This window comes from Lithobates pipiens, unplaced genomic scaffold (assembly GCF_037356315.1).
Source record: "Lithobates pipiens isolate NorthernLeopardFrog02 unplaced genomic scaffold, aLitPip1_a1.2 Scaffold_28, whole genome shotgun sequence".
In the NCBI taxonomy this organism is placed as follows: domain Eukaryota; kingdom Metazoa; phylum Chordata; class Amphibia; order Anura; family Ranidae; genus Lithobates; species Lithobates pipiens.
Genome location: NW_027507789.1, coordinates 44,202,819 through 44,220,670, shown reverse-complemented (window position 1 = coordinate 44,220,670; position 17,852 = coordinate 44,202,819). Strand labels below are relative to the sequence as shown.

General features: G+C 48.4%; 1 protein-coding gene across 3 annotated transcripts in view; it reads left to right on the top strand.

Moving 5' to 3' along the window:
- Positions 1-17,852, top strand: part of RALY (RALY heterogeneous nuclear ribonucleoprotein) — a 361,366-nt gene that overhangs the window by 279,714 nt on the left and 63,800 nt on the right. The gene's annotated exons all lie outside the window — the stretch shown is intronic.

Below are 17,852 nucleotides of genomic sequence, written 5' to 3'. Positions count from 1 at the left end.
TCGGATTGATTCCATCGGACCTTGTCTGCTGGAATGTCCTGTCGTGTGTACATGGCATTAGTGGCCAATAGTACTGCTCTCTTACAATGAGTGCTGCTATCGAGGTAAATACAGATTCTGGTTTTCTTTTGCTAGCTGTAAAAGTAAATTTCATGATTTTTACCGAATTCTTAATTGGATTGGCTGATACTTTTTATACCTCCCTGGAGTTCCCCTTTATATCAAGGCTAAACAGATCTTCTTCTGGGCATGGATGTGCTGAATGAATTATAAAGAAATGTTTCAACATGCTAAAATGTTTTGAGACCAATGTTGTCAAATATAAATTTATTGCAACAAATTGGACAATCAGTATGCAGTCGCTACCCAGTAGCCAAACCTAAATAAGGACCAGAACTTACTAGTTTACCCCAGCCATTTTACAGTGTGCAATGGGCGCCCAACTTACCAACAATGTGACATCACTGCCCCCGAAAAAGACTTTACTTTCCTTATTATTATTATCCTTATATATTAGAATAGCATCTTAATAGGCCAATGGATAGCACCCTTTTAAGCCAATGACATGAGTTTTTGGTAAAAAGGTCCTATGCCCAAGGCGAGTTTACTTTTCTTATGTAGGGTGGCAAAAGGGGATGTCAATCTCCACCCCCAGTAAGATGCACCTATTAGGTCAGTTCCCTAATAAAGAAACACTATAAGATTATATTTGGCCAGTTACATCACAAGGGCAGTAATTCTCACACCATTGGTCCCTGTTGAGTTGAAAACTATATCCCCGGTGGATCCCGTCAAAGCCTCTAAAGGGAGGGCACCTTGCTTGTAGAGGGGGCAGGAATTACGGTAACTGGTGAGTGCTCCTTTAATGAGGAGTTGGGTTCACCAACTCTTCTCCTAAATTTATACTAATGTTATGTATATTATTTTTTTCCTCAACACCTCTTGACTTAAAGTGGAAGTAAACCCACTTTTTTAACTTTTACCTACAGGAAAGCCTATAATAAGGCTTACCTGTAGGTAAAAAAAATATCTCCTAAACCTGTACGGTTTAGGAGATATTCCCCTCGGTATGCGCCGCTGACTGCAGCGGCGCATGCGCACAAGGGGGTTCTCTCCGCGAAAATCCGGCAGCGCTCGTCCGGCCGGATTTAAATCTCCCGCGCGCATGCGCGGGAGTGACGATATCGCGGCTCCGGCCACTCACAGCGCCGGAGCCGCGATACCCGGAAGAGACGCCGAGGGAGCATGTCGGCTTCCTCGGCGTGGATCGGGCGAGATGTCGGGGCCTCGTTCTAAGGTAAGTATTTCATAATGAGCTAGTATGCGGTGCATACTAGCTCATTATGCCTTTTGCTTTGCAGGTTTTAAAAAAAAAAAAAAAAAAATGCGGGTTTACTACCGCTTTAAGAAAACTAAACTATATGGTAAATTTTGACTTAATACTTTATATATCATAAAAAGCATAAATAATACAAAGAAGAAATCCGTGCACCTGTGCAATTAAAATAAACGCTGCAAACACTTTAGAGAAAGTATCCCTCCCACACACCATGCATATAAAAATGTGTTCACTAATACAAAAACAATTGTTATAAAGTCCAAACAAGTGTTGAAAAAGTCCTCAAAGGGTCTATATAATTGAATGCAGTAAATCCATGTTGATTTGTTTAAAGATGAGCTTAAAGTGGTTGTAAACCCTTACAACACACTTTGACCTACAGGTAAGCCTAGATTAAGGCTTACCTGTAGGTCCAAGAAATATCTCCTAAACCTACACGGTTTAGGAGATATTTGCCGAAAGACAGGCACCGCTGTCTATGGCGCATGCGCCGTAGACAGCGGCGCTCAGGCTCACTGAGCGCGCCACGGTCAACGGCGATATGCCGCGCGTGGCAGCTCCCGTGCGCATGCGCGGGATTGACGTCATCGAGGCTTCGCCGAAGGACAGCGGCGGAGCAGCGAGACCCACCGAGAAGATGGATGTGCCGGACTACAGGGCACAGCGGTGACTTCACTGGCTCATGTGTCAGGTAAGTGACACATAATGGACTACTATGCAGTCCATTATGCTTTACCTTTGCAGGGAATGAAAGAGGAAGTAAACTCACCAGGGTTTACTTCCTCTTTAACACCAGACCCGTCTCACCAACAATCACCGACAACCAAATTGTGATGAAGTATCCGCTTAACAGATAGTCCCGACCCTCTTTCTCAAGAAAGGCCATGAGTTGAAAAACACTCCAGAATGGTCACTCTGTGTTCTAAATGAACCAATGAACCAATGAATATACCAGCCGAAACTCAAAATAAGGGTATTCATTCAAAAAGGGAAGAAAAGAGCCTCTCCATAGTGTGATAAAAGATTGGTACCATGTTAATTAAACCAGTAAAAAACACTTACAATGTTAATAAGAAAAATGCACATAAAAAATATCACCAAGCTGTCAGCGTTCCCTAGTTCCACAGATGCGGTGACATCCATCGGCACGAGGCTCCATCCGATGCATTTTGTCATCAAAAGGAAATCTTTTTGGCCCTTACAAAAATGTTAATGCAGCACAAAAACAAAATGGATCCGAATGAATGCAGATATTTTGTTATGTCATTATATTATTTCGTTATGTTACATTGGCACGAGACTCCATCCGATGCGTTTTGAGAGAGTGTCCGAGGAGGTTATTTATGCCTTGTTTCCACTGAGTGAATCGGTTCGGGTTGGTTCGGTACGGTATGCTATTTTGAGTGTTTCCATTATGAAAGCAAACCTTTGGTTCTCATTAGGCCCGTCGTGACAGAACAGGCAAAACAAGCAATTGCTTGGGGCCCCCGAGCTGGCCTGGGGCTCCAGCTGCCCCGCAGGCCGCAGCTTCCTATAAGCTGCAGCCTGTAGCGTGGCCGAGCTCCTCTTCCTTCCTCCTGTAGTCTGCGCGGTACAGGAGTTTCAGTTTCCTGTTTCCGGCCGGGTTGACAGGAAGTGCACACACTGAGTGCTCACTTCCTTTTCAGTCTAGCTGGCCGGGAACAGAAAATTGAATCTCCTGCCGAGACCTCCGGTACACGGTAGGGAGGGGGTTTAAAAAGAACACGGGGGGAGTAGTAAGGGGGGGAGGCAGTCATCAAGACCCATCTAGTAATAAAAATATGGTAGCTTGCTGACCATAATAAAAACAATTACCATAGCTAGCATAACATAGGCTTTGCGTGCGTGCGGGGGGGAGGCCTCCATGTAAATTTTGGCTGGGGGCCCCCAAATTCCTTCAAACAGCCCTGGTTCTCATACAACTGAACCATACTATACTATTCATGGCCCTGCTTCAGATGTAGTGCCATAGAAAATGGTATGGTACGGTTAGGGCGGAGCTACTGGCATCACACCATACATTCCACTGATTGGCGGACAGAAAAAAACGTCAATGCTCACGTCAAAGGCATTTTTTCTAAACCCCGTATGGCCCCTGGTGGTCCAACTTGCAGTGGAAACGCTCACCTGAATAGGCTGGACCATTCTAACCCTTCCAAACTGTACCGACCCGAACCGTTCCGCTCAGTGGAAACGAGTCATTAGAGAACCAAAGTCTGTGTTATGAGTGCAGATCTGCAGATATCCTGTGCTCCCCCCACCCTCCTTCTTATTTCTCCATGCACGTGCAATAAAATCTACAAAATAAAAAATAATTGACTGGTGCCCATCATCCATTCACAGAGAAGAATCACTCCCTGAGAAGATTGTTTCTTAATTGCCAAGAAAATGAGTCTGGCACCTTCACAAGGTAGCTGCCTGTGAGCTGAGAATCAGTATTCTTGCCAATCATGCTGACCACGTAACTACATAACCATTGTAACGTCTTCCTTTAAATTAACAGTGTTCTAAATAAACAATTGTCTTCTCTTCATCAAAGGGGGACGATCCTGGTGGAAAATCCTATCAATTTTCATTACATTGATTTGCTTTGGATGATTGTTTTTCAGCACACAATAAATTTGTAAAGATTAAAATTATACCGTATTGGTTACTGTGACACGTGTAGCCAACATTAGAGTTCCCTGTGCATTTTGTTTCACATAACTGCTAGGATAGTCCCGCAGATTATCAGTAAGCAAATATTTAAAAAAAAAACGACATTGACACTGTGTATTGGCCATTGTAGACAGAGAAGTAAATCTTTGCAATGACTCATGAAGATGCTTTATGTCTCTCTGCATGAGGTAATGCAGGGTTCTCCATTATATATATGCATGCCCTCCTTGGCCTGGTAGTGGCTGCAGTAATATACAGCAGGTACTCTTAGGGCTGGCACGCACAGCCACGCTCACATTACTGCTGTAGCACTGCTTGTCAGCTGCGAACCGTGATTTGCAGGATGGTGGCTGAAGCAAGCAGCTGCACATACATCAGACGGGGCACAGCAAGGTCAGCTTGGGAGAAGAGTCAGGAAAACACAAGCAAAAAGATTTATAGGCCTCATGTACATTGACTGTAAGAATTACTGTCCGCTTTGTCCATCCCAGCAGATCTGTTTTTCCCCTTCAATTGCTGGCTGTTTGAGGACAAACATGGTTGTATATATTGATTCCAAACTTAAAGTCTATTTCCAGACCCCTTGCAACCCCCCTACTCCCCCCTCCACCATACCCAGTCCTCCTCGAGTTTCCTTAACCACTTCAGCCGCAGAGGATTTTACCCCCTTCCTGACCAGAGCACATTTTGCGATTCGGCATTGTGTCGCTTTAACTGACAATTGCGCGTTGCACCCAAACAAAATTGACGTACTTTTTTCCCCACAAATAAAGCTTTCTTTTGGTGGTATTTGATCACCTCTGCATTTTTTTTTTTTTATGCTATAAAAAAAAAGTGTGACAATTTTGAAAAAAAGCTATATTTTTCACTTTTTGCTATAATAAATATCCCCATAAATATATTAAAAAATATATTTTTCCCTCAGTTTAGGCCGATATGTATTCTTCTACATATTTTTGGTAAAATAAAATCGCAGTAAGTGTATATTGATTGGTTTGCGCAAAAGTTATAGTGTCTACAAAATAGGGATAGTTTTATGGCATTTTTATTATTTTTTATTAGTAATGGCGGCAATCTGCGATATTTATCATGACTGCGACATTATGGTGGACACTTTTGACACTATTTTGGGACCTTTGTCATTTATACAGCTATCAGTGCTATAAAAATGCACTGATTACTGCGTAAATGACACTGGCAGGGAAGGGGGTTAAACACTAGGGGGCGATCAAGAGGTTAAGTGTGTCCTAGGAAGTCGCCACCGGGGGCTGCCAAGAGCACATACCTGTTCCTAGCTTGACAGTCTCACTCTGTGTCACAAGCTGCCCAGGCTCCAGGTAGGATGTGGGAAGGGGTTTTTTTTTCTTTTCAGGATTATCCCCCCACAGTTTCTTTCCAGGCTAGAGGCCATGGATCAGTCGTCGGATGCCGCCGCCATTACAGTGACTCTCCATCCACCAGCCCTCCTCTTTCCTCCACTCCAGCCCCCCTCCAAGTGCGATTCGGTTAGATCGGAGTCCCCGCTCTTGCGGGAAAACAATCTCTTTTGAAAAGAGGATTGGGGAGCGGAAGGGGTGGTCGAAGGAGGGGGGTGGGGCATCAGCATGGCGTTGGCACGGTTCAATGCCCACAAAGCGGGCTATGCATAGCTATAAAGGTGCACTTTTTGCAGGTGCACACAGCTAGCAGATGGGTGGCATGTGATTGTGGATGACACAGGCACTCCCAGGCACGTTTACTTAGCATCAGACTGAGCCTTGATAGGAGCAGCAGTTGCTGGACTATTTTGCTCAGCAGTGGGTGCATTTCAGATAGTACCATTGCATTTGTGCTTGTCACTATGGGCAGAAGGGGAGGTACAAATACCCCAAAAATTAGGGGCTCAAAGGGATCAGGCTCTGAGGACCCTCCCTCTGAAATGCCATCTCCCCTTGAAAGACATAGGGAGGCTGGTCAGGGTGAGCCATCGGGGATAGGGGCTGCAACTGTTTCTGCCATTTCAGCCCCCGCATATATTACTCAGGTATTTTTTTCCTCAGCCATGAGTGGGTTGGAGGAAAGATTAATGACCTTAATCGCATCTTCACAAAGTGGAAGAAAATGCATTAGGTCCCCTTCTACCACCCAGGACCCTCAAACAGATAAACTCTGGGAAAGGGAAGATGGATCCCCCTCAGGAGACCGGGAAGAGACAGATGACTCCTCTTCCGAGGAATCAAGTGGGGAAGGACCCTCTTCAGCTTCACAGGCTGAGACATTGTTGGTGCATTCTTTTACTGAAATGGTCCGCTCCACATTTAAGTTACCCATAACCGAGTCTGTTGAAAATCCCACTTCTTGTTTTGGTTCACTGAAGCCTCCTCAAGCTGTGAATGCTTTTCCTGTCCATTCATTGCTGGAAAAGCTTATATATTCTGAGTGGGATCACCCAGATAAGCATTTTTTCCCTCCTAAAAAGTTTTCAAGACTTTATCCTATGAAGGAAAAATTTACAAAGATGGGGGGTATACCAGCAATTGACGCTGCTATATCCTCTGTAAAGAAAAGTTTGACTTGTCCTGTTGACAACACTCAAATGCTTAGGGATCCAACTGATAAAAAAATGAAATTCCTATTAAAAAACATTTTTTCCTTGGCAGGTTCAGTAGCTCGACCTGCAGTGGTGGTAATTGGAGTGTGTCGGTCCTTGAGAGACCACTTGAAACAGGTACTCAAGGTTTTCCTTGGTTCAGGTAGTCAGGGCGAAGAAGGGTCCTTCTATTCGCCTTTGTATGAGGTTGTTTGGAAAGAAGATCATTCGAAGTGGTTCCCTATGTTCAGTTTCATTCGAGACTGCTGCAAAACAGTATCCTGTCTGCCTGGAACAAGAAAGTCCAGGCACTAGATTTTCCGATGCGTGTGTCGCCAATATTACGTGAGAGCCTCAGTTGGTGGTTGATACCCGAGAATCTGCGGAAAGGAACGGCCCGGACACAGGCACTAGGGGGAGGGCCCGGCATGACGAGGGGAGGCAGACGTGAGGCGGCGGAAGCAAGGTGAGTATGCTGTGACGTGACGACGTGCGTCGGGGTGGGCGGAGCTTGCGCGCACGCGCGAACAGTCGGCGCCATTTTAGTGATAGTGAAGGAGCTGTTTCCGGAGCTCCGGCGCATCCGACTGTGTTCGCCCCCCTTCCCCCCCCCCTTTATTTCGGCGTACGGTGGCTACGGGACTATGGGGGATATTGAGGCCCTGTTTCTAAGGCTCCGGGAGGAGGCCGCGGCGCGGGGTGCTGGCTGGCTGCAGGCCTCAGTTGACGGCCTACTACAGGCACCCAGCCAGGCCTCTGCTAGTGTGCCCGCCGGCCCCCCTCCCCCACCTAGGACACGTGCTCGGAGGTCCAGGCCTCCAGAGCGATACAGCCCGGAGGCAGCCAGCGTGAGGGATGGGGTTGGGAGCCAGGATCAGGCCCTGCAGACCCCGCCGGCCAAGCGGAGGCATCCTGGGGCTTGCTCGGCGGCTGGTCGGACCCCCCAGAGGCGCCGGACGCGTGGTGGTCCAGAGGACGACGGGCCTGCACCCCTTTATCCTGCGGCTGATGGTGGACGGGAGGCGGCTGTCTCGGCGGGTCACCGACCTGGCCCGGGGGCGGCTCGGCGGGGGAGAGGTGCCTCGGCGGGTGATGGCCACGCTCTCGGAACGGCCAGGGCCTTTTTTTCCGGCGGAGAGAGGGAGGAGGAGGCCTGAGGGGACGCGGCCGCGTAGTCGTAGGGACCTAGCTGAGGTACGGTCCAGAGAAGCAGCCAGGCGGGCTTCACCTGCCCGGCCCAGGGCTCAGCGTGGCGTTGATCCCGAGCGTGTGGCGCGGTTCGGTACGGCGCGCAGTGAGGTCGTCTCTGCTGAGCGCCCGGCGGCCGTTGAGGATCCAGAGCGGCGGCCTGCGGAGGAGGATCTGAGGGAGGCCGGGAGTTCCCAAGACAGCCTGTCGGAGGGCGAATTGGTCGAGCGGGACGAGGACGAGGTGCCGGAGATGTCGCAGGGAACGGGACGTACGGCTGGATGTCCGTTGGGGCACCGACAGCCAGGTAAGGTTTCTTCTTCTGCTCTCTCTTCTCCCTGTCCTGTGCTAGATAAGGGGGTTTCTGTGGGTGGTTTTCGGGTTGTGGACGCACCTGTAGTGCGGGGGGTGGGCGCTGGCGGGGCAGGTTCTGGTATTGGTGCCGTATCCCCCGGGACTGCGGGGCCCCTTGATGGGGGGATGATTCAGACTTTGCTGGCGGGCCTGCGGGAGGTTCTGGCACGGTGTGAGGCTGGTGCGCTGCCTGCGGCTGACGCTGCTCCGGTGGCGGCGTGGGCTGCTGCTCGTACCTCTGCGGCGCAGGGGGCGGGGTTGGGCCAGGCTGTGGCGCTGGGGGCCGCTGTGGGCACTGCGGCGGCAGGGGTGGCCGCTTCTGGGGCTGCGTCTGCGTCCTCGTCGGCTGTGCCGGTGACACCAGCGCCTGTCGGGGAGGTCGCGGCGAGTGGGAAGGCGGTTGTTGGTGCCGACGGTGTGCGCCTGGCGGACGCCGCGAAATGCGAGGTCTACGTCTGTTTTGAGGGGCCTTTGGGCGCTCACTTGAAGACTGAAGTGAAAGACCGCATTTGGAAAGGGGAGTATGTCGAGATTTTCTCCTTATTGCCTTTGGAGAAGTTTAACTTGGATAAAGTTAAGCCCGACGAGAGCAAGAAGGAGGAGGAGGAGAAGCGGCGCTACTGTCTGATTCCGCGTACGTTTGCTAATTGGCTGCAGGCGTTTGCGATATTGGCGAGTGTTATCGGTGAAAAGGCGCCAGAAAACTGCTCCCCCCTTTTTTGCTATCTCGATTCCATCGGGGAGGCCCAGAGAGTTTATGGGGGTACCGCTTGGTTGCGCTATGATGAGCAATTCAGGCAGAGGAAGGCGGTGCGTCCGTCCTTGCGATGGGATCACAAGGACATTAGTTTGTGGATGAAGTTAATGTCGTCTCCGCGCAGTGTGTTGTCTCCCTTTCAGGGGGGGGCCGGTGGTCAGGCAGCTGCCGGACAACCGGCCGGCAATCGCCTGGGTTTATGCTGGCAGTTTAATGCAGGTTCCTGCAAATTCGGGGCTAAGTGTCGGTTCCGACATGAGTGTTCCTCCTGTGGGGGCTCCCACCCGCAGTCTAGGTGTTTCAAGCAGGGTCGCGGGAGAGGGGGTGATTCGGGAAAAAGGGAGGACGCCGGTGAGGGTAGGAAGGATGGTTCCCTTCCTAAGGCGCTACCCTGATCGGGCTGCGGCACAGTTGCTGGAGTTGGGGTTTACCGAAGGCTTTCGGTTGAACTGTCAACTCCGGGTGGGGGGTCGGTCAATGACTCCATTGATCCGGGCCTTTGCACGGTGTCGTATACTTCTTTTGACACGGCGGTCGCTTGGGTCCAACGTTTTGGCAAGGGAGCGTTGCTGGCGAAGACGGATGTTGAGTCGGCCTTTCGCCTTTTGCCGGTTCATCCCAGCTGCTGCCGTTTGTTGGGTTGTCGGTGGCAGGGTCAGTTTTTTGTTGACTTATGTTTGCCCATGGGGTGCGCTATTTCTTGTTCTTTGTTCGAGCAGTTCAGCTCGTTTTTGGAATGGGCGGTCCGGGATGTCGCAGGCTTGCCATCCGTCATCCATTACTTGGACGATTTTTTGTGTATAGGGCCGGCAGATAGCCTGGTCTGTGCTTCCCTGTTGGCGACGGTTCAGCAGCTTTTCGATGTTTTCGGGGTACCGTTGGCTCCCGATAAGACTGAGGGTCCGGCCACGGAGCTGCGTTTTTTGGGGATAGTGATTGATACAGTGAGGATGGAGTGCCGTTTGCCTTTGGACAAACTGGAAGGTCTGCAGTTGGAGGTTGCGGGGGCGGTGAGGGTGAAGAAAATGCAGCTGCGGGATTTGCAATCCCTTCTCGGGAAGTTGAATTTTGCTTGCCGCATCATGCCGATGGGGCGTGTTTTTTGCAGGCGCTTGGCGGCGGCCACGGCCGGTGTTAAGGCGCCGCATCATTTTGTTCGGTTGGGGCGGGAGCATAGGGCAGATTTGAGGGTGTGGGACTCCTTCCTTGCGACGTATAATGGCCGCTCTCTCTGGTTGGGGCAGGTGGTGTCGAATTTTGATATGGAATTGTTCACCGATGCGGCTGGTTCGTGCGGCTTCGGGGTTTTTTATCGGGGTCGGTGGAGTGCGGGTGAGTGGCCGGAGGCTTGGAGGGTGGATGGTTTGACTCGCAACTTGGCGGTGTTGGAATTGTTTCCCATCGTGCTGGCGGTTGAGCTGTGGGGTGAGGAGTTCCGGGACCGCCGCGTGCGTTTTCATTGTGACAATATGGGGGTGGTGCAGGCCATTAATAATAACACGGCCTCCTCCCCTCCGGTGGTGCGCTTGTTGCGACACTTGGTTCTAAGGTGTTTATGCATTAATTGTTTTGTGACTGCTGTACATGTTCCGGGGGTTGATAATTCAGTGGCTGATGCGTTGTCTCGTTTCCAGTGGGACAGATTTCGTCAATTGGCTCCGGATGCGGAGGTGAGCGGGATTCCTTGCCCGGATTGGTTATGGGACATCGTGTTGCCACAGCCCAGATGTTGATTCGCAGATCGGTTTCCGAGGCTACTTGGAGGGCGTACAGCAAGGTTTGGCTGGAATGGGGTGCCCTGATGCGGGAAGTGGGGGACTGTGCTCTCGATGAGGACAGGGTTCATGTGCTGCTATATTTTGTGGGTAGGAATTTAGAGAGTGGGGTGTCGGCATCCCATATGTCCAAAAAATTGGCCGCTTTGGCCTTCATGTTCCAGTTGGCGGGTCAGCGGGATGCTACTAAGGCTTTCATGGTCCGGCGCGCCATGCGTGGCTATCGCTCGGGTCGCACGGCAGCTGACAGGAGGCGCCCGGTTTCTTTTCGGATTTTAGGGGAGGTGGTGGCGCAGTTGGGGGTCGTTTGTTTTTCGCAGTTTGAGAGGGTTTTGTTTCGGGCTGTCTTTGTACTGGCCTTTTTCGGGGCCTTTCGGGTGGGCGAGTTGGTGAGTAGGAGCAAGAAGGGGGTAGGTGGTCTGGATGCGGGGGATGTGTTGGTGCGTGACGATACGCTGAGGGTGTTCTTGAAGAGGTCAAAGACCGATCAATTGGGCAAGGGGGCCTGGGTGGAGCTGAGGTCGATTCCGGGTTCTCCCTTGTGTCCGGTGGCGGCTGTGGGGGACTTTTGTCGGCTCAGGCCTCCGGTTGGGGGGGTTTTCTTCCAGCACGGGGATGGCTCTGCTGTGTCCCGATTTCAGTTTCAGGCGGTGTTCAAGAAATGCTTGGCGGCTGCGGGATTGCCGGCCGCAAATTACTCTTCTCATTCGTTCCGTATCGGGGCAGCTACAGAGGCGGTTCGGTGGGGTCTGGATGACAGGGTGGTTCAGAAAATCGGTCGCTGGGAGTCAGCGCGGTTTAAATTATATGTGCGCCCCCATTTGTTGTGAAATCTTACGTACGGTCGGGCACGGGGGTAGGAGGTGCTTTCCGGTAGTGCATTTTTTCACCTGGTTTTTCCTGCTTTTTGTCTCTTCCTTTTCTGTTTATGTTGTAGCGGGTGGGAGCTGCCGTGTGACATTCCCCCCCCCCTCCTCCCCCTCCTCCCCCGTCCTATTTCTGTGTTTTTCTTTTTTCTTGCAGATTCAGACTCCTGCCTGGTTTGGATCATGGGACATTCTTACGTCTATTGGGGTGCCAGGAGGGCGGATGTCAGAAGAGATGGCAGGCTGTTGGGTTTGTCCAGGGAGGAGGGCACGGTGCGCTGGTTGGGAGTCCCGGGTATGTTGTGGTCCAGGGTTGTGCCCGAAATGCACCGGTACGCACGGTTGGACCGTCCCCCTGATGTGGTTCTTTTGCATGTTGGGGGTAACGATCTGGGTTTGCGCTGCGCGCGGGAGTTGGTGCGGGACATCAAATTTGATCTATTACGGCTGCAATCTTCTTTTCCAGACACTATTTTTGTATGGTCTGACATTGTGGCCAGGACTGCTTGGCGCTTGGCTCGCTCTGTTGCGGGCCTGAACAGAGCTCGGGTTAAGGTGAACAAAGCGGTGGCCAAGTTCTTTGCGCGGAACGGGGGTTTGGCGGTTCGTCACCGGGATTTGGAGGAGGAGACTTGGCGTTTTTTGCGTACAGATGGTGTACACCTGAATGCCATCGGGATTGATCTTTGGCAGCTGGGTTTGCAGGATGGCATTCAGCGGGCGTTTAGGATGTGGAGGGCGACACGCACGTAAGGTTTTCACGTGCGCGTGCTGTGGCATTGGGTCTATGGGGTCTTTGAAGGTGGTGCTAAAAAATAATGGAGGTCTAGGGGAGTTGGGCTCATATGGAGATATGGGTGTCCATTCCCTTAAATGGTAAAGATGGTGCAGAAGGTTGTATCTGGAAGGAAGTTGATGGTTTTTTGTCCCCGAGCTTTCGTAATACGCGGCGGGGGGCCTGTTCATGGGTGTACCGATACAACTAGTTGGTTGAAAATGATAATTTACCTTCAAAGACCTCTAGATCAAAATGTGTAATACTGGGTTATTTATATATTTGGTTTATAATGTTTTTGTTGTAAAATGTATTTATATGCATTAAGTTATGTTTTTTATAAGATTTTTGTATTTTCATATGTTGATAATAATAAAAAGAAGGCTGCTATGGCCATTCGACTCCAAAAGAAGAGAATGTGTCGTCTGGTCAATTTATAAGCTATTTTCGTTAAGAGGGGGTATTGTGTTGTTTGGGGAGCCTCACGAAATAGGCATCTCCCTTAGTCAAGGAACGGCCCGGACACAGGCACTAGGGGGAGGGCCCGGCATGACGAGGGGAGGCAGACGTGAGGCGGCGGAAGCAAGGTGAGTATGCTGTGACGTGACGACGTGCGTCGGGGTGGGCGGAGCTTGCGCGCACGCGCGAACAGTCGGCGCCATTTTAGTGATAGTGAAGGAGCTGTTTCCCACCCTCCCTCCCCTTATTGTGGTTATGAGTACAGGTGGGTTTGGTCTTGGGGCATTTTTTGTTTTTCCATTGGGAGGTCTTTTTCTTAACGGTGGTGGGCTTGTTAGAATGGTTGCTTTATTTTGTCGTAGCAGCATTGGGTCTATGGGGTCTTTGAAGGTGGTGCTAAAAAATAATGGAGGTCTAGGGGAGTTGGGCTCATATGGAGATATGGGTGTCCATTCCCTTAAATGGTAAAGATGGTGCAGAAGGTTGTATCTGGAAGGAAGTTGATGGTTTTTTGTCCCCGAGCTTTCGTAATACGCGGCGGGGGGCCTGTTCATGGGTGTACCGATACAACTAGTTGGTTGAAAATGATAATTTACCTTCAAAGACCTCTAGATCAAAATGTGTAATACTGGGTTATTTATATATTTGGTTTATAATGTTTTTGTTGTAAAATGTATTTATATGCATTAAGTTATGTTTTTTATAAGATTTTTGTATTTTCATATGTTGATAATAATAAAAAGAAGGCTGCTATGGCCATTCGACTCCAAAAGAAGAGAATGTGTCGTCTGGTCAATTTATAAGCTATTTTCGTTAAGAGGGGGTATTGTGTTGTTTGGGGAGCCTCACGAAATAGGCATCTCCCTTAGTCAAGGGAAATCCTTCTTACCAGTTACCTGGAAGGTGGTAACAACAGATGCCAGCCTTTCGGGTTGTGGAGCAGTTCTGCAAGAGACAACTGTCCAAGGGAAATGGTCCAAAACCGAGAGGACCTTACCCATCAACATTCTAGAGATTCGGGCAGAGTACCTAGCCCTAAAGGCCTGGACATTCAGGTTGCAGGGTTGTCCTGTCAGGATCCAATCATGTATATTCACTACATTACTATATACTATATATTTATATGTATATATATTTTTTAAATATATCCTTTTTTTATTTTTAGATATATATACATATACTTTTAATCCATCGTTTCTATCAACTATGCGATTAACTAGTTCTAATGCATTTCTCTCTTTTTTGTGTTTAATTAATTATTGATAGATTTTTTAATGCAAATTGAATTAATTTTTATGAATGAATGGGAAAAAAAATTCCTTTTTTGCAACTCTTAATTTTAACATATATATATATTTTTTATTTATTTTTTGTATTTCTTAAAAATGCCTTGTCATTTGTTCCCACTCTATAATTGTAGTACATTCACTAGGGCGTATGGCTTCTCGCTGGAGAGTAGGTGTGGCCTTTGGTAATTCCCTGTAACACCCCCCTCCCCCCTCCCCTTTTTTTTTTTTTTTTTCCCACTTTTACATATATATAATTTTTTTTACTATTTTTTATTTCTATTTTATTATTAATATTATTAGTAATCTCCTTCGCTGTCCCAGCAAGGAGGTTAGCGCTCGCACGGGAGGTTGGATTGTGGGCGGGTTCCTCTGCGCCTGTGTTTCCGGGTCCTGGTTCCAGCTTGCGCTTCAGGGGTCTGGCTAGACGCCGAAGCGTGAGTGGACCAGGTCACGCCAATGGACGCCCGTGCTCGGACGTCCACTTTGTGCGCCTGAGCGGAAGTACTCACGCTGGGGCGCCCGGATGTTGCGGATGGAACGCATATCCGTCCGCACTTCCTATCACATGGGACCAAGTGCGCTCCAGTCGGCGTGAGCGGAAGTGCCCATGCTGGTGCGCCCGGAAGTTGCGGGTGGAACGCATATCCACCCGCACTTCCTGCTACAAGAAACCAGGTGCGCTCCAGCCAGCAGATAGCGTTCCACGAGGACATCACCTTTGCACACATACAGGTTGTGTACAGCACTAAATGTATTTCAATAAAATAAAATAAAATGAAATTCGGTGTAGCACCTTCCCCCTCGAGTGTACCACTAAGATCATCAGTAATTTCTATGTGGCAGATATTAACACAAAAAATCTCTATCGTATGTGGCGGTTAGTATTATTCTATTGAACAGGAGTACATATGTATATCCACACACGTGTGCATGAGCACACGCGTGCGTTTCCGCATAAGATGCGACACTTGCAGTCGCCTCTCTCCCTCCCCCTTTTTTTTTTTTTTTTTGGGGGGGGTGGAGCTTTCTGACCTGTCTGACCTGGGGTGGAGTTTTCTGACCTTTTCTACCTCATGGGCTTAGAGGCCTTTTTATATATATTTACTGGCAGCCTCCAGCGAGAGACCATAGCCCTCTTTGGCTCTGAAGAAAGGGGGTCACTCCCGAAACGCGTTAGCCATTTCCGTAGAGGTACTCATCAAATTCCTCGGACATCTGGTCTGGAGTCGCCAAACGTTTGGTGCGATGGATTTATTTGTATTGATTTTGCCTGTGATCAATACTCGTTTGTGAGTAGCCATTTTGCTATTTGATTCAATTTTAAATAAAGCTGTTTTATGGTAATGCACTAGGTCAGTGCGCCTTCCCCTTCTTTGTATTCTCTCTTTTTAGTATTTGAACACCCAATGTTCTAAAGGAGGGCTGCAAGACGTAGTGACTACACCATTTCAAACTGTTTATATCACATTTAAAGACCAAGAAACCAGAGCGCAGGAGAATTTGCTGTTTTTGTCCAATCTGACAATGCCACAGCAGGGGCTTATATCACAGAGGTCCTTCCCCTTTTCTAATACATGTATATTGCTTTGCTACAAAACGGAGGTACTCCCAGTAAGGGGGGGGGGGTTATATAGGGAGCTAAACTTCCTGTCTAGGGTGTGCCAGTGTCCATCACCTAAAGGTGGCTCTGTGTCCCGTGATGTACTCCAAGAAAAGGATTTTACAGGTAAGTTGTTATAAAAATCCTAATCTTGATTCATTTTAGTACATCTTCCTTTTATCAAATGTGTTCTGATTTGTCATGATGAGGGTTCTCTTCCTCATATCTTCTTGTCCAGAGACGGCAATCTTCGATGATGCTGAGTGCTTTATTGAAGTAATGATGTCAGTGCCATTTTACGCACAATTTTACTGTGAGTGCAGAGCACCATGAAGGCCCCTCTAAGGGGAGGGGTTCATGACACCCTAGTAGGTAGGTGCTTTTAGTTCGTTTCCAGGAGCCGGCCCAGGCTGGAAAAGGGTTTAATCGATTATGAACCACAGATGTTGCAAAAAAAAAAAATAACCTGCAATGGCATAATGTGCTATTATGCATCGCATACTAGCACATTATGAAATACTCACCTTGGAATGAAGCCCTCCAGCACTGTTATGTCACTCCTGACATGTACCCCCTTTATTTATTGCGTGTCCGCACTCTCCGACTATGTGATTGTATGGAGCTGGGATGAGGTTACTCCCTAGCATGCCTTCAAAGAGCATGCACCAGTGATGTCAATGACTGCATGCAGGGTGAATATCTCCTAAAGCATGCACGTTTACAAGATATTCATTTTACCTACAGGTAAGCCTTATTATAGACAAATGTGTACAAATCAATTGGCCCAATCAAAGCAAAGTGTATATAAATTATCAATAGTAGCTTAAACGGTTCCCGACCGGCGCACGCCGATGTACGTCGGCAGAATGGCACGGGCAGGCATATTGGCGTACAGGTACGTCCAATCTTTAATGCCGCCCTGCCATCGCGTCGGGACGGGACCACCATGAGTCCAGTCGCGGGTCCCGCAGACTCGATCGCCGCGGGCATACCCGCGATCATCTCACGGAGCGGCTGAACGGAGAGATGCCATTGTAAACAGCATCTCCCCGTTCTGCCTAGCAACAAGTGACGCTGATGTCAGCTCCATGTGATTGGAGCAGAGATCAGTGTTCACTAAAAGAAAGCCCAGCCCCCAACAGTTAGTAACACACCACTAGGAACACTTAACCCCTACACTGCCACCCACTGGTTAACTCCTTCACTGCCAGTGTCATTTACACAGGAATCACTGCATTTACATAGCAGTGATTGCTGTATAAATGACACTGGTCCCAAAAATTTGTCAAAAATGTCTGATGTGTCCGCCATAATGTCGCAGTCACAATAAAAATCGCTGATCGCCGCCATTACTAGTAAAAAGAAAAAATTATTAATAAAAATGCCATAAAACTATCCCCTATTTTGTAAACGCTATAACTTTTGCGCAAACCAGTCAATAATCGCTTATTGTGATTTTTTTACCAATAATATGTAGAAGAATAAGTATTGTTTTTTTTATATATTTTTTGGGGATATTTATTATAACAAAAAGTAAAAAATAATGCATTTTTTTCAATATTGTCGCTCTATTTTTGTTTATAGCGCAAAAAATAAAAACCGCAGGGGTGATCAAATAGCACAAAAGAAAGCTCTATTTGTGGGGAAAAAAAGGACGTCAATTTTGTTTGGGAGCCACGTCGCACGACCTCGCAATTGTCAGTTAAAGCGACGCAGTGCCGAATCGCAAAAAGTGGTCTGGTCCTTGGCCAGCAAAATGGCCCGGGACTGAAGTAGTTAAAGTGATTCCACTCCACCTCTAGAAAAATATATGTCACAACTGGGTGGGCCTCTGGCTCTAAACGTGCTTCTAAAAATAAAAAAAATAAAACATTAGAACGCCCTGCATGTAGATTAGGGGCCAGACGCATGGATTATGGGGGTCAGGGGCCCCTGCGCTCTGCATGAGCAACCACCACTGATCTGAGTTGTAAATCAACAATTTGTAATAAAGTTGATTTTATTTAATACAACGTCTTTGCTGTTGAATTTGGCACCTAAAAAGTCCCAGGTGATATTGTTTTTGGATTTTGTTCTTGATGACTTTGGAATAGTCTTATCCATAGCTGTCCCTTCTGTCCTTTCACTATTTCCCTGACAACTCTTGGGTGATGGTTTCAATTTAGCCCCCATTAAAACAAAAAATTGGAACCAGGTCCAGCC